The sequence below is a fragment of the Ovis aries genome, chromosome 2 (assembly GCF_016772045.2).
Source record: "Ovis aries strain OAR_USU_Benz2616 breed Rambouillet chromosome 2, ARS-UI_Ramb_v3.0, whole genome shotgun sequence".
Taxonomy (NCBI): domain Eukaryota; kingdom Metazoa; phylum Chordata; class Mammalia; order Artiodactyla; family Bovidae; genus Ovis; species Ovis aries.
Genome location: NC_056055.1, coordinates 160,551,334 through 160,567,024, shown reverse-complemented (window position 1 = coordinate 160,567,024; position 15,691 = coordinate 160,551,334). Strand labels below are relative to the sequence as shown.

The 15,691-nt window shown below is 43.5% G+C and overlaps 1 protein-coding gene across 1 annotated transcript in view; it reads left to right on the top strand.

Annotated features, from left to right (window-relative positions):
* KIF5C (kinesin family member 5C) overlaps window positions 1-9,028 on the top strand; it is a 164,277-nt gene extending 155,249 nt beyond the window's left edge. The window contains exon 26 of the mRNA XM_012137979.4: window positions 5,261-9,028. The gene's annotated coding sequence lies outside the window, so the exon portion shown is untranslated. The remainder of the gene's footprint in view (window positions 1-5,260) is intronic.
* The last annotated feature ends 6,663 nt before the right edge of the window (window positions 9,029-15,691 follow it).

Genomic DNA, 15,691 nt, shown 5'->3' with positions numbered 1-15,691 from the left:
CTGGATGGCATCAGTGACTCGATGGACATGAGTCTGTGTGAACTCTGGGAGTTGGTGATGGACAGGGAGGCCTGGCGTGCTGTGATTCATAGGGTGGCAAAGAGTCGGACACGACTGAGCGACTGAACTGAACTGTACTCATATTAAAAACTATATCAGGCCTAGAAATTATATCCTGTTTAATAAAGTTTTGATACACTTTGATAAAATATTAGGCAAAATCGTGGTAGTAGAGCCAGAAGGCACAAACTGGGCTCTTGAAGTGCATTTGAGGACACTTGTTTTTATTAACCCCTGTGATTTCATGTTTTGAGGCATAAAGAAAACAGCTCTGGCAAAGCACTTCTGCAGTTTATAGCAGGGTCAGCCAGGTGAATGTAACTAGAGAAAGCCATTGAAGAGCTCAGGAGTCTGTCCTGACCCCTGGGTCTCTGATTTATGTGACATTCCCTGGATCACTGACAGTGGTTGCAGGGTAGTGCTACCTCTTTCTGGTTTTACTACTTCAGGATTTTATTGTGAGTTTATTTGTTAATTGTTTTTCTTTCTTCTTTTTATAAAAGTTTCTAAGTGTTTTATTTATTTTTTAATTTAGTTTTTATTTTATTTTGGAGTATATAGTTGCTTCCCTGGTGGCTCAGATGAAAAAAGTATCTGATTACAATGCAAGAGACCTGGGTTCGATCCCTGGTCCCAGAATATCCTCTGGAGAAGAGAATAGCTACCTACTCCAGTATTCTTGCCTGGAGAATCCCACAGACAGAGGAACCTGACGGGATACAATCTATGGGGTTGCAAAGAATTGGATATGACCTAGTGACTAGCACTCGCACTTGTCATAGTTGATTACAGTGGTGTGGTAGTCCTCAGTGAATCCTGCGTCCAGCTTCATTCGACATCCTGCAGAGAGGCAGAGTGACCCGTCAAGATCTTGACAACTTGTTAGTAGGGCATCCTGGTCTGAGAGCTCTGATCTGCTCTGCAGAAGTTCTCAAGGTTCCTGACCTTAGGACCTTTGACATTCCTAAAAAGCTTGGTGAACTCAAAGAGCTTTTATATTAATATTTCTGAGTTGGATCTGCTGATTGATAGTATATTAAAAATGGAAAGATTTAAAATGGTACTTTTATTAACAAATGCCATTTTTAATGAAAAGTAATAACTTTTCAAAACAAAAAACTTAGAATGGCACTTTTTTTTTTTTTTTACAGTTTTTTGCAGATCTCTTACTAAGCTTAAAAGACAACAGCTGGTCTCTCATAGCTCGGCAGGCCTTCTGTCTGCTGCCGTTGGGTTGCTTCAGTTGAAGTATATGAAGCAAATCCAGCCTTGTCCCTCCAGACAGGGTTCCTGTCCGTTTAACAGCTAAAAGATCCATGGTATGAAGTTATGACCAGAGTGCCTTTATCACGGGCTTGTGCTGGGAATTAAATGAGATCATGTGAAAGCAGAGTGAAAAGTCAATAGAATATCTGGAAAAAATGAGACCCTGACAAGTGAGACCATGAATGTTATGGCCGTGGGGACAGGCGTAAAAGGAGTAGGGGCAGCAGGACCTGGGGGAGAAAGGAAAGAAGTGACTGTAGGACAGCACTGGTGTAACATGGGACTTTGAAACTAGCATTGTGCCTTCCGAGGGAGGGATCATGGAGGAACCAAGGGAAAGAATTCCTTCCTTCATCTCCAGCACAGTCACTGGACTTGACTCTCCTCAGTGGTACGCTTCTCAGAGTTACGAATTCAGAGCAAGAAAAACCCGCTCTCAACAGCAGGTTGCACGAGTGCCCCCGTGGGACAAATTTGGTTCTGTTCAGCAGTGGTATGTCCGATACAACTGGTAATTTTTACAGTGTGGGGACTGAATTGTAGAAAGGCAAAAGGAAAGATAAAATTATGTATTATTTGGATTAAGCATAAATCCATTGCAAGCAATTGCAAAAGCCAACGTTGGTCGGGGGGAGTCTCTAACTGCTTCTTGCAAAACCCATATATAATTAGTTTCCTTCTTCAACCTTCCCCATCTCTTCTAAAGGAAGGCAGTTTTAGTTCTTGCTCAATCTGGTCACACATTGCCACTCTGAGTTACTATCTCCAGTTGTGCAGAGGCCTACGGACAGTCCAGTAGCAGGATGCTTGGTCCAGTATGCTTTTAGGTGAGTGAGTGGCTCCTCCGAACCATCTAAGAAGGGTCAACAGTGCTGGGTTCTCAAGATTCACCAAGCTGGATGGCCAGTCTCTGTTCAGGACACTCAGAAATGGTTTTTTGGGGGCTAACCCACTGGCCTCTATATGTTATATCTGTCTTCTCCCTGGAGTTTGTCAGAGGAGGTGAACATCCAGATAGTTAGGGGATGGATGGAAGTATCCAGGTCCATCCTTGGACCTGGGGAAAAGACTACTTTGGCATACATGCCCATGAAGGTCTTTAACTCCGGATGAAAAAGGTGGACCTCTAAGTAATAAAAGTTGTTTTCTGGGTAGAATTGCTGTGTTTCCTTTCAGAACCCCTCACAATCTCAGTTTCCTCTTGCCCTCCTAGAGGCGGTTAAACTAAGCAGATTGGGCCTCCTTTGCGGCCCCCCGTTTCTTCCAGACTGTTAGCCAAAACGTGCAGCAGCTTGTACATTGAGGGGAGTTGGAGGATTTGAATGAAAGGCCTTCTATGGAAATTGTGTCGCTTCATGGTCCGCTGAAGTTATTGAGGCCGCCCCGTAGAGTTTGTGTGTCTAACGCTCGGCTCTGTCAACACGGGTAGGCTGCAGTCATCACGTTAAGCCGTAATCCTACATGTAAAGTATGTGCTCAGTCCCTCCTGCAGGCTCGCAGGACAGCCACCTCAGGGTGGCCCATGAATGATTCTGAGATCACTTGGAAAAATGAACCTGTAAGGAAAGTGAAACGGGCATTTCAAAGGGACTATTTAGAAAGCATTCTTGAGCCTATTGGTTTTCAGCTCAAAATAGATTTAAATGATGACTATGACTATGCTTTTAGGTTTTTCATTTCTGGTGCTAATAATAAGCACACAGTCTCACCAGAGAGTCTCCTCTGGTAAAGATGCTCTTTCCAAAAACAGATCTCTCTCCCTCTATCTGACTTCTAAAAATGACGGGAATATAAGATAGCTTTATGTTTTTAATTTAGCAGCTTTGTAATTGTGAGCAGTTGCACTATTGGGAGCAAGAAATGGTAGTTATCGTATGATCTCCCTGACTATTTATTTTTTGAGTGGGGAAGAGGTAATATTCTAAAAAGGAATGTGTTCTTTTTTTTTCTACTCAATTTTTATTCTTTGTTCCCTTTCCCCCACCACCTACTTTGCTCTTATCTACTTTTAAAATCCCTTTTCCACACTCTGAATTTTTTCCTATTTCCTTGTAATTTATATCCTACTTATTTATACAAAATATGTGAGGTTGCTTACAATATTATAACACACAAATCAGGACAGTGAAGACAAAAAAATTAGGGAGAGAGCGTTGTAGTAGGAAGCTGAGATATTTATCACAGTTGAGCACCAAGTTTGAATGTAAGGCTCCTCGGGGCAAAAACAGATGTGTGTCCACTCGAAGTACCCTCTTTTTTTTTTTTTCAGGTATAATTGCTTTATGATCTTATATTAGTTTCAGGTGTTCAACATAGTGATTTAAATTTTTTATAGATTATACTCCATTTACTGTTGTTATAAAATAGTGGCTATTATTTCCTGTGCTTTGCAATATATCCTTGTAGCTTACTTATTTTTTGCATGGTGATTTGTACCTCTTAATCCCCTACTTCTGTCTTGCCCCTGCCCCTTCCCTCCCTCCACTGATGATCACTAATTTGTTCTCTGTATCTGTGAGTGTGTCTCTTTTCTGTTGTATTCACTAGCGTATGTTTTTAGGCTCCACGTATAAGTGACAGCATACAATGTGTGTCTTTCTGTCCGACTTACTTGACTTAGCATAATGCTCCCCCAGTCTATCATCCATGTTGTTGTAAATGGCAAAGCTTCATTCTTGTTGATGGCCAAGTAGCATTCCATTATATATCTACATGAAGTTTTTAGAATCAGAAGAGCAGCTGGGTTTTTCTCAGTGTCTGTCACATTTCCTGTGCCTGGCACTACCCGTGTATTCTTTAAGGATGAGGCTGTACCAGGCTCTCCTGTCACCCACTCCCCACCCCACAAACAGCATGATCTCTGCACAAAACCCACAGGCAGGACCCGAGACAGACCACAGCTTCCAGCTGGTGTGAGGAGGCTGAGCCTTTCTGTTTCTTGCTGAAAGTAGAGTTCCTTGGAGTTGGTCCAAAGGCTGACGAAGGGCTGGCCTCTGAGTCAGAACTGGTCACATTTCATCCTGGAGACTCGACAGTGATCAGATGAACATCTGTTGGGACATGGAGTGACATCAGAGAAGGCCTACTATGTAACTTCATCACCCTGGGGAGGCAAAAGAGTGCCTTTCAGGACTGGGAGTCTCTGCCTTGAGAGAGCTTGGTTTGAGGGGTTGTGTCTGACCTGCCTGGACGTCTTCAAGTGCTGGCAAGTGAGAACTGGTGTTTGAGTTCCCCCAAAAATGAGAAAATGAATTCTGTTTCTCCAGATATCTGTCATTTCAATAGGCACTGACTTTTGGAAGACACTGTGAAAAGTGAAAGTGTTAGTCGCTCAATCATGTCCAACTCTTTGTGACCCCGTAGACTATAGCCCACCAGGCTCCTCTGTCCATGAAATTCTCCGGGCAAGAATACTGGAATGGGTAGCCCATTCCCTTCTCCAGAAGAGCTTCCTGACCTAGGGATTGAACCTGGGTCTTCCATACTACAGGCAGATTCTTTAGCATCTGAGTCTTAGGGAAGAAACTATTGTCAGGGCTAAATACTTGGAGCAAAATCATGAAGTAGGAGGCTGTGCTGTCCGTAGGCTCACTGCTCACCACACAGATGACTTCTGAGCCCTTGACTTGTGGCCAAGTCCACACCAAGATGTACGGAAAGTGCAAAAACCCACCAGTTGACAAACACTGGCAAAAAAGACTGAACTATCTCAGTAGTAACGTTTTAATGTAAAACATCTCAATCTCTAATAATTACTTATGTGGCCACCTGAACATTTACTGATAAAGTTAAATGTGTGGGTCACATGGTATTTCTGTTAGGACAGCTCTGGTCTAAATATCTAAAATTAAAGCTTTTTTTCCCCCTAAAGAGTGAATTTCTATTGTGTTCTCTAACTCCTATGTTCTTTCTCTCTTTGATTCTCTTTCAACAGATATGACTCTCCACGTAGCATGTCAAGGACCACATTAATCACCAGTTCCGTTATTTTTCTCCCTCCTACACTTTCCATTTTCTTTTACACTTGCTTACCCCAGCCATCTGCAGTACACCAGTTTCAGATATTTGAGCTGTATAGAGTTTCTGTGTACAGATGCGTGCTTGGACTTTTCTCAAGAAATCTGAAGGGAACGCTGACAGAAGACCCACTTACTCCTGGGACCCGTTGCTCTGGCCTTGGGCCTGGGGCACTGGGTGGTCCCTGGGTGGTTCTTAGAGACTCGTTTCTCGGCAGCCACGTCCCAGCAAACACCACTCCCTGAGGGGGAACAACCAAGTGCCGTGGTGGTGGGGACACCCGCTCCACTACCACAACTGTCTGGTTTCCTGTAAAATAAACACATTACTTTATATTTTTAGGGGACACAAAAATGCTGCTATAGCGTTTAAATTTTTCATTCTGAACACTTTTCCAAAACAAGTCACCCCAAAGATGCATTTTGAATACCCTGGTCACATCTTTGGATCTGTAAAATACACCTTTTGGTATGGCACCCTTTAAAATGCAAAGCATATTTGTTCAAGGCAGAAAAACAATCTGACAGTAGCAATGTAGACAGGGTTCATTCAGACACATCTATGTAAATGCGAAAAGTCGTAGCATTCACCTCTGAGCTGCTTGTGACTGAACCTGCAGTGACTAGTCTCAGCCAGCCCAGGTAAAACATCATTCCTTCAGACGTGTTGAAAATATTGCAAAGTTGGATGAGTGGAAATGGGGCTGCCTCCCTCCTCACTTCCTCCTCCCTGAACAAGGAGCTCGCTTCCGGGATGGCCTCTTCTCTAGGGAACCATCGTAAGCTTGGTGAGGATACTGCTGATGAAATCCAGGATCGTTGCAGCAGTTGAAAAGGAAGCCCTAGAGGGAAAGTGACATATTTTTGTGCCTATGAATAAGTTGTTGTATTAATCCATCCTTACTGACTGTTTAGGTGAGTTCTCTCTTTGGCGGCAAATAGATAGGTTTCTCTTAGGCAGAATTAGAAGAAATCAGTGTGGGTGGATTTTTCAGTTCAGCTGTTGTTGCATTCAAATACATGACTCTAAAGCTGATTCAACTTTTATTTCTAGTTGTGCATATTAAAATGATCGATGTCCAAGTAGTAAAGTTTCCAGGGAAACTGACAAGGATTCAATTCAGTTAGTCTCACGTGCTGCTACTTGTTTGGGTAAATCTGAGGGTTAAGTCAACGATGACCAAACCCATCTTGTTGAAAGAACTCATCCTATGCTTGGCTGACCTGGGATGAGTGAGCTGGTTCTAGCCCTGCTGTTTTCACCATTGGAATGAAATTATGCCAGGAGAGACATGGCGCTTTCTCATTGCTGGTGGGTGGGAGATAGTTCGTGCGTGTATGTGTGTGCGCATGCGTGTGTATAAAAAGCTTAGTGCCGAATTGATTTCCAAACTCTTGTGTAAAATTTCCCTAACCAAGCAAAGCTGCTCTGACTTAATTTATTTGTTAAATGTTGCACTTTATGTGTGTTTTGTTTTGAGGGGCAGGTAGTAAGGCAAGAGAAGAGGATGAATTCCACTGAAGTATTTATTTCATAAGAATGACACGTTTGCATTCATTTACATTTTTAAAGCTTCTTGTGTTTGATTTTTTTTTAACATTGTTGATAGTGCTCAGTGCTATTTGCCATCTGACAGAAAGATCCTTGTAGAGCAGGTTTGACAAACCTTATCAGATAATAAATAACATATGCCATAGATTATAACCTTGCTGTTAATATGGTTGCCTCTGATTTTAGAAGCTAAAATTGGTCCTTAAGAGGATTGCCAGTTAATAAATTGTCATAACCACTGTTGTGGTTATGCTGTCTTATGCAACTGTGTAACTCTGTGTTTGGAAATTGAACAAAGGTGAGGAATTCTTCCTTTTGGATTTTCTTGGTAATAGATTATTTTAGATTCTTTACAAAGTCATTTTTCCCTGGGCACCCCCTTTCTAATTCTAAAGGGGTCTTTGACCTGTTCATGTTTCTAAAAGAAACGTTCACTTGTAGTTCCATATTTCTTGACCTCTGTTAGGGATTCACGAAGTTCAGTTCACTTTTATTCACAGAGAAAGTTGGCTTTGATGTCTCTTGAAGATGATTCTGCTAGTTGCTGATCAGCCAGTCAGTTCACCTAGCTTTAGTCTTTACAGGACCGCTAAGCTAACTTTCCTACACTGTGACTATAAGGCAGATCATTGGAATGGATTATGCAGCGTAGTCAAATGAATCCCTAAATGTTCCTTTGCTTAATAAGGTAATATCAGGACCATACACTTTAGAGAGTCACTTTTGTTAAAAGCCATATTTATGCAATTTTCAGTTTCCTAGACTACCATTCTTTACATTTGTACTCCAGATGTGAAAACTACGTTTGTGAAAGGCTGAGCCTGTGATGATGTTTTTTGGTTGTACGCTGCTTTTTGCTAGAGTGTGTATGTATGTATGTGTGTGTGTGTTTCTCCTCTATGAATAATTTTATATTTCAAGCCACTTCTTGAAAGTTTACTCTTTGATGCTAAAAGGGAATAACCAGATGATTTCTACAGATAATCTCTCCCTGCAGGATGGTGGATTGTTGAATTAGAGGAATGCTGTTTGGGATATCAACATTTATGGTTGGAGACAAAATATATTAATGCCAAGTCGGTTTTTGTCAGTTACTGGAGAATTCTGTATAAATGCATCATCTCTTACAATGCTGTACAATTTGCCTTGTGGAATGGCAGGTAGTGGGGAAAACAATAAGTGTGGATTAAGACTTTAAAGGAAGTAGTATTATATGATTAAGAAAATTAGAATTTTTAGAAATATTGGGATAAATGAAGTAAAAAGGACCGTCTAGAATGTAGCATCCATCTAGAGAGTTTCTGAAGCCCTACTTTCACAGGGGGAAGTGATTTTCCTGTCCAAAGGCCAGACTAAGCCATCCCCAAGACTCATGGGGAGATTATCACTTCTTTTTTCCTGGAGGAATAACTGAAAGCAAATAAAAATTCTCAACAGTCTCCTTTTGAAGTGTATTTTTTAAGCCGGGCAGAAGACATTTAGACTCTGCCTTTATGACCCAGTAGGGAAGTTGTTTGTTGGCAGGGGGTAGGAGGTAGGGGACTGGGGTAGATTTCACTTCTAAGTTGTCTCACGCTGCATACCTTCAGCGAGCTACAGGAACCGTCATAGTCTAAAATGTCTTCACTGAACAGTAACAGTTTAGACTTTTTAGAAAATCTTGAATAAGGTCAAGGTAACAGCTGAGGGAAGCACCATTCTGTGACGTCTGCTTACATATTTACAAATCTGTTCATCAGTTTAAATCCTTTTCACTGTGTGTGGATGTAAGGGGAATAGGGCAATTCTGTAGAATTATCCGTGTCTAGTTTGTAAAGTATGTTGTGTGTACTGCAGATGTGTGTTCTCTGGGCTTTATGTATTTGTACAGTAGCTTTCATTAAAAAAAAAAACAACAACTTGTGGATGAATTTGTTTTGGTGGTGTGAGGGGGAGAATGGCAGTTTGTATCGAGTTATGATGCTGTAATATAGTACATGTAACAAAAGAGCTGGAAGTAACCCTCCCCTGGCCCATGGACAATTTTGGTTATCTTCTAGGTTCTAAAATGAAGGTCTATGGATACTCTGGCAGACTGCATGTTGTATAATTTGAAAAATACTAAAAGTGGAAAATAAAATTGAATTAAACTTTGGCTGGTCTGTTTTTTCTTATCTGAGTCATCTTAAAGGCACTCTCTCCTTGCAGTCCTCAATACCAGTGTGAGGATGGACCATTTTCTGGCCTCGAAGGAGTTCATTTCAGGGAGCAGTGGCTCAAATTCAAAGCCTGAGCAAAGTCAACCTTTACCTCTTTGTCCTTTGCTTTGCTTGAATGTCTGTTTTTAACTTTTTCCTTCATTGAGGATCCAAGAAAACCTGACCTTTGTTTCTTCGGCACTGAAAAGATGGCCACTGATGTCAGTAAGTATCTTAACTTTTTAAAAAGTATGATTGAGTTAGTGCGATAGACCAATGTAGTAGCTGAATTTCTGAATTTCTTCTTGTCCAAGAAAGGATTTGTTCTAATAATATGTCTTACTTCATGGACATTCTTCAACTAATGCTTTGGAGCTCTGCATATGTTGAAAGGTTATTGGGATCTTCTGACAATTGTTGGGGTGTTTGAATTCCTGTTTTATCCTACTGATTATTACTGTTTTGTTTATTTGGCTCTGCTGGGTCTTAGTTGTAACATGTGGGATCTAATTCTCTCATTGGGAATCAAACTCAGGTCCCCAGCTTTGGGAGCATTGAGTAGTAGCCGCTGGAACATAAGGGAAGTCCTGAGTGGAATCTTGCAACGTGTGAGGTATTTTAATTGCAGCATGCAAGATCTTTAGTTGTGGTCTAAGCGATCTAGTTCCCTAACCAGGGGTTCAACCTGGGCCCCTTGCATTGGGAACATGGAGACTTAGCCACTGGACCACCAGGGACATCCCTAAACTTTCTGATTATTACAATTAATGTACAGCTCTGAGATCTTCTGAGAGGATGCGAGTATGAAGCCACTGGGAAATAACAACTGGCCGGACACAGGATTATTTCTATCTGCTCTCTCAGCAAGGAGACTGCCCTACTTTGGGTCACTGACCTGTGGCCATGCATAGCCTTGTGTATGTAAAAACCCTCATTCGATCTTTGTTTGGTTAATGTTGCCTGAGAGCCAGACAGTAAACTGCTTTTGTCAACTGAAAGTGGAAAGGTGGATGTCAAATAAAGGGTTCGTTGTAGAATTCAGGGCACTGCAAATGACATGCTTTTACGATGTCTTATCCATCTCCTTGAATTTGTCATTCTCCAAAGAACTTGAAAGAGGCAGTTACTAGACTGTTAAAGGTAACTTAAGTAGTAAAACTTCAAATGTGGTGGATGAATATTTAGGCTGAAGCCCATTTATTTTAGATGGGAAAGCGGGCCCCCAAAAGGACCTGATTTATACAGCACATTTCAGTACCACTGGGAGGCGACCTCTAGGTTCCAAGACCAGCGGCTTTGCAATACAGTAGGTCTGCATGAACCTCATCTGTTCCCTGGGCTCCCGCAACCCATCCTCAAGGTTTCCTGTTGCATCGAGCTCTGAGCAGTGTTCAGGCTGTGCCTTGGAAATACTACAGAGCTGGAGCGTCTGTGGGAGAATGTGGAACGGAAGCTATCTGCCGAGGCAATTACTGGTGACGTGTGTATTGGCAGGTTTAATTCCAGCATTTGTGACAGGTTACATCTTGTGATTTGTCTTATGTACATAATAGATTGAACAGGAGTGGGAGGCATCTCTCGGATGACACATCAGATGAAAAAATGCAGGCTCACTTGACAAAAGGCAGCCTGAGCCATGGGATTTTCACTTTCCCTTTGGTGTTTGGTGGTTCTTTAGCCAATCTGCAGAGCAAACCGATTTCTGTGTGGTTAGTTGGGCTCAAAGTAATAAAAGACTTGCAGGTAACCCCTGTGGGTCTTTCTACTTGGCAATGCACCGTGGATGCAAAGGTTGGAATCTTCCGCCTGCTTCGCTTCCCCAGTGCTGAAGGAGGTTCTGTTTGAAGCCCCCTCTGTTTCTGTGTGTGCTTGGTCACGTCTGCCTCTTTGCAACCCCATGGATTGTAGCCCACCATGCTTTCCGGTCCATGGGATTTCCCAGGCAAGAATACTGGGGTGGGTTGCCGTTTCCTCCTCCAGGGGATCTTCCCGGCCCAGGGATTGAACCCGCGTCTCTTGCATCTCCTGCACTGTCAGGTGGATTCTTTACCAATTGGGAAGAACCGGTCTTTCTGGGACCCTCTAAACCTTCAGCCCCACCCATGACCAGACTGCAAATCATTCTTGTAGGACAGCTTTTCAAAAAATTGACCTAAAATGATACTTGACTCCTTCAGAATGTATACCTGAGATGAAAGAGATTGGCAAGCTTGCCAATAATGCGTGCCAGTCCCAGAAACTCACAGTGCTTGGAAAGCCGCTGTTGGTAGTGGATTAAGGTGAGAGACTCTCCTGGTGATGTGCCAGATACTGTTTTAAGTGCTTTACTTGTATTAATCCATCTAATCCCCCTAATAACCCCATGAGGTAGGCACCATTGTCTCCAGTGGGGAGGGCATGGGCACAGAGAGGTTAATTAACTTGCCCAAGGTCTCACAGCTGGGAGGAGAAGCAAGGATTGCGACCCAGGTGGACTGACCCTAAGGAGTACACTCTCCACAGCTGATAATACTGCGTCTCAGAGCAGTGCTCTGTGTGTGTGTGTGTGTGTGTGTGTGTGTAGTGAAAATCAGCAACCAGCCTCCGAAATCATCTTGTCAAGAACTTATATAAGGTTTTCTTACTTGGCAACTTTCTGTGCTTTCTCCTTTCATGGGAATCTGAGATCTTACTGTTGTTTGAATTACTTCAAGCAATCTAAAACATCTAGAAAAGGATTGTTGTTGTCGTCTGGTCACTAAGTTGTGTCTGACTCTTTTCTAACCCATGAACTGTAGCCCGCCAGGCTCTTCTGTCCATGGGATTTCCCAGGCAGGAATCCTGGAGTGGGGTGCCATTTCCTTCTCCAGGGAATCTTCCTGACTCAGGGATTTAACCCACATCTCCTACGTTGGCAGGTGGCTTCTTTGTCACTGAGCCACTAAGCAGTCGAAATAACAGAGAGGCCTCACTTGGAAGTGCAACTGTCACTTGGGTCACGGTTTTCAAACTGTAGGTAGGAAGAATTTCACTTACCCATGTTGACTTCTTTTTCTCTTTAGGACGCGATCTCTGGTTGCATTTAAAAATATACGATCTATATCCCTTGACTTCTCAAGCTAAAAGAAGAGCAGGGTTCTCTTGTCCCAGCTAAGCCAGCTCTAGCAGAAGGCCTCAGGGGCCCCTGGGTGGGTTCCCTCATCCATAGATCTGTGTGAGGCCTCGAAGAAGGCTCTCAGGGACCCATGCTCAGAATAATAGCTGCCCCGTACCTCACCTCCAGCCCTGTCATGATGATTAATAGGATCTCATTTTAGTGTTTTAAGTTTTAGCAAAAGTAAACATGCCAATCATACCACACGTGCAAATGCATGTCCAACTACAGAAAGGGGCAGGAACAGCTGTAGTGGGGTCCCCCTGAAACCCCCGTTTTATCACAGACTCCCTGTGCTTCTGTCTGAGGATGCCTCTCCTGGGCTCCTGCAGGGTTGGGAAGGGCCGGCCCAAGGCAGATATGTCTAGGTCATGCAATGCTTATTCCTTCAGCCAGTGCCAACCTGGCAACCTGCTAGCCAGACCCCAACCTTCAGCCCTGATGTCCTTGCTGCCCTGCAATGCCCTCTTTTGAGCAAAATAGCCCTGAAGCACGGGCCATCTGGCCGTGACACTACTCAGTCATGAAGGAGGGACGGACTTGGGACCTGGACCTGGCCCTACTTCCCAGGGAACAACTCTGGGATGTGGTCAGCCTGTTTAACTGTGCAGCATCTCCATACCTGAATCAGGGAGTTTTGTAGCCCCCTGTCCTCCATTCTTCAGTTTGTTGTGAGCATCAGTGAGAAACTGTATGCAAGCATCTCATACAAATGCCACTCAAATATATGGGACTGTGACATTGAAATAAAATTCAAAAGGGATAAATCTTTTTGGCTTTATTCAGTGTTTCATGAATCAGGTGGCATCCAATCTAGCAGATAGAAGCTCTCAGGAGATGTACAAAGTGAAAGACTTTTATAGGCAGAAGGTAACAGGAGCAGAGAGGCAAAAAGCAGGTTGGTTATTGCAAGGTCCCTTTCCTTTAGGGGATGGCAGGGGCATGTAAGGCAGATGATGTAATGAATACTGGTCAGGTGATTCCCCATTGCCTGGTTTAAGATTCCATTTCTGGGAGAGCCAAAACTGAAATTAAGTCCCATTTTTGGTTTGGTGACGTGGGACTTTAAAGTGACTCCATCAGGGCCCTGTTGCCTTGTTTTTAATAGTTATTATCAAATACTTCCCAAGTGAAGGTATTTTTTCCTTGGACACCAGCTAAGCCTTCACCTAGCATCACAGATACTTTGAACAGGAGAGAAGACTGTGAGATCCTGGGAATCATTGGATTCTACCAGTGAAATGGAATCTCACTGGAGCTGTCTGGTTAGGGCCCTTGCTTTTCCTACTGCTCCACCCTCATTTTCTTTTGGGGAAAGTCTGCTCTTAGGCTATTTCATGGGGAGAGAACCTCCTGAGAACTGCAGTGAGTGGGGTTTGAGGCTGGTTTCTATCTCTGTGCCTGGTGGCTGTTCTGAGGACTCCTGTAAGTACTCCCCACTCAATGTCCTGACACCAGATCATGAGTCAAGTCTATTCAGACTCCCAGCAATTATAGCTAGTGCTAAGAGCCTACAACCCAGAAGCATCTTTGTAGGAGCAACATACAGGAGCAGCTGCCACCTCCATGTGATGTACTCAGAGCCTGCTGCAAAAATGTGAGCATTCATTAAGTTTTCTGCAAAGATTTAAGCACCTACTTTGTACTCAGCATTGTTTTCGGAGCTGGAGAGAGGTGGTATATGACACAAAGTCTTCATTTTCTTAGAGGTACATTGTAAACCAGTGAACAGCACTTTCTAAAATGATTCGGTACATTTGAATGCTATAAACAGAACAGGGTACTGTGATACTATGTGGCTTGGGTGGTCAGGGACGGTTCCATGCATGAAGGAAGGAGCCAGCCTTGCAAAGATCTGGAGACAAATCCAAACAGAAGGAATAGTAAGTGCAAAGGTCCTGTAGCAGATTTTGCTTGGTGTGTTCATGGTACTAGAATTCTGATTTTACACTAAGAATTTTCTCCACACTGTTATTTTAGTTCCTCATTTAGCAAATTAAAAAGATACGTATGTTTGTGTTGATTTCAGAAGTAAGAAGTAAATTTAGAATAATTAAGATCCTCTTTGCTTAGTTTACAAATACAAAGACAAAGGCATTTGGGCATTTTTGTAGCCGACAACTCTATAAACAGACCCATGCATCTGTGGCCCACGCTTCAGTGCTCGCTCTGAAACAAGCCAAAGAGGGCAAGCTCATCCCCAGCTGATAGGTTTTAGACAGCCAAGCGAGTTCACACTGATCCACAGTCCTCCAGAGGTTACAAGACAATACTGAGGGACAAATATGGAAAAGCTGACTTGCTGCCCAGCCTCAGTCTAGCATAGGCCTGAGGGGCCAGCTGCGTCTTTGTACATTTCTCAGGGAAATGGCACAGCCACAGCCAGCCACGTGGGAAATTTTTCCTGCTTGCCTTGTATTTGAGAGGTGTGCTCAGCTCACTGTCGGAAGGTTATTTCAACTTTTTGCTACATCAGGACTTTGTGATTGGTGAACATTAAAACCCCAAAGACATGCATGCATCCTTGGCTGCCCTTGGTAAGCACGGAGAGAACCTCACTGGTCAGAATGAGAATATTCTGGGTTTTGTCTGATCCTTCTTGGGCTGACCTTTTTGGGCATTCCTGAAACATAGCCACTCTTGCTGCAGCTGCCACCTGCCTTGTTCTTGCTTCAGACTCAGCACTTGCCAAGATTAGCCCCCAAAGAAGCATGTCCCCCGTAGGCCTCACACACTGAAATGGCACCAGACTTGAGTCCTCTATTTCAGGGTCTGATTAGCCTGTGGCTTTAGAATATGGGACAAAACATCGACATTTTTGTAGGATGTCACTTGGGAGTGTTAGCTGAATAGCCTCAGCTGTTCAAATAGCAGCGCTAGATACGACTTGTGTGGAGGGGGTGTGCGGAGGGGGATGGCTAGACTGAGGGTTGTGGGTGCTGGAGGGGGGTGTCCTGGCAAGACAGGTTTAGGCTCCTTTAAGATGTAAAGAGCTAGCCCTCAGGTAACTGCACATGTTATTTTCCTTGTGAAAGAAGGCTCTTTTGTTCGCTGAGTGCTCCTTGTGCAAAGCTGGGTTGTGCAGGGAGAAACATTTCTTTCCCTTGGTTTGGGTGGGGTGAGGGCTTGGCTGATTGGCAGATGTGGGCTGGAAGGTGATTCCAAGTGAGCTGATCCCTGGGGCTGCTTCTCACCTGAGAGATGAGAAGGTTGGATGCTATCAGTTTCCTAGGCTCACCGGTTGGTAAGTAGCACCTGAACTTATCCCACAACCTCTCGGCCCTCCTGAATCAGACTTCTCGGGCGCAGTGGTTTGCACCTTGAGTAGGCCTCCTGGTGAACCTCCTTCTCAAGAATATCTGCCCTTTGTGAGGGTTCACAAGTCTTCCAGTCCTAAAACCGCTGGCTAAGTTTGGAAGACAGTGATTCCTAACTGGTCTTGAGACCCTTATATTTTTGCAAATATAAGGACAGTTGTGGATGCTCT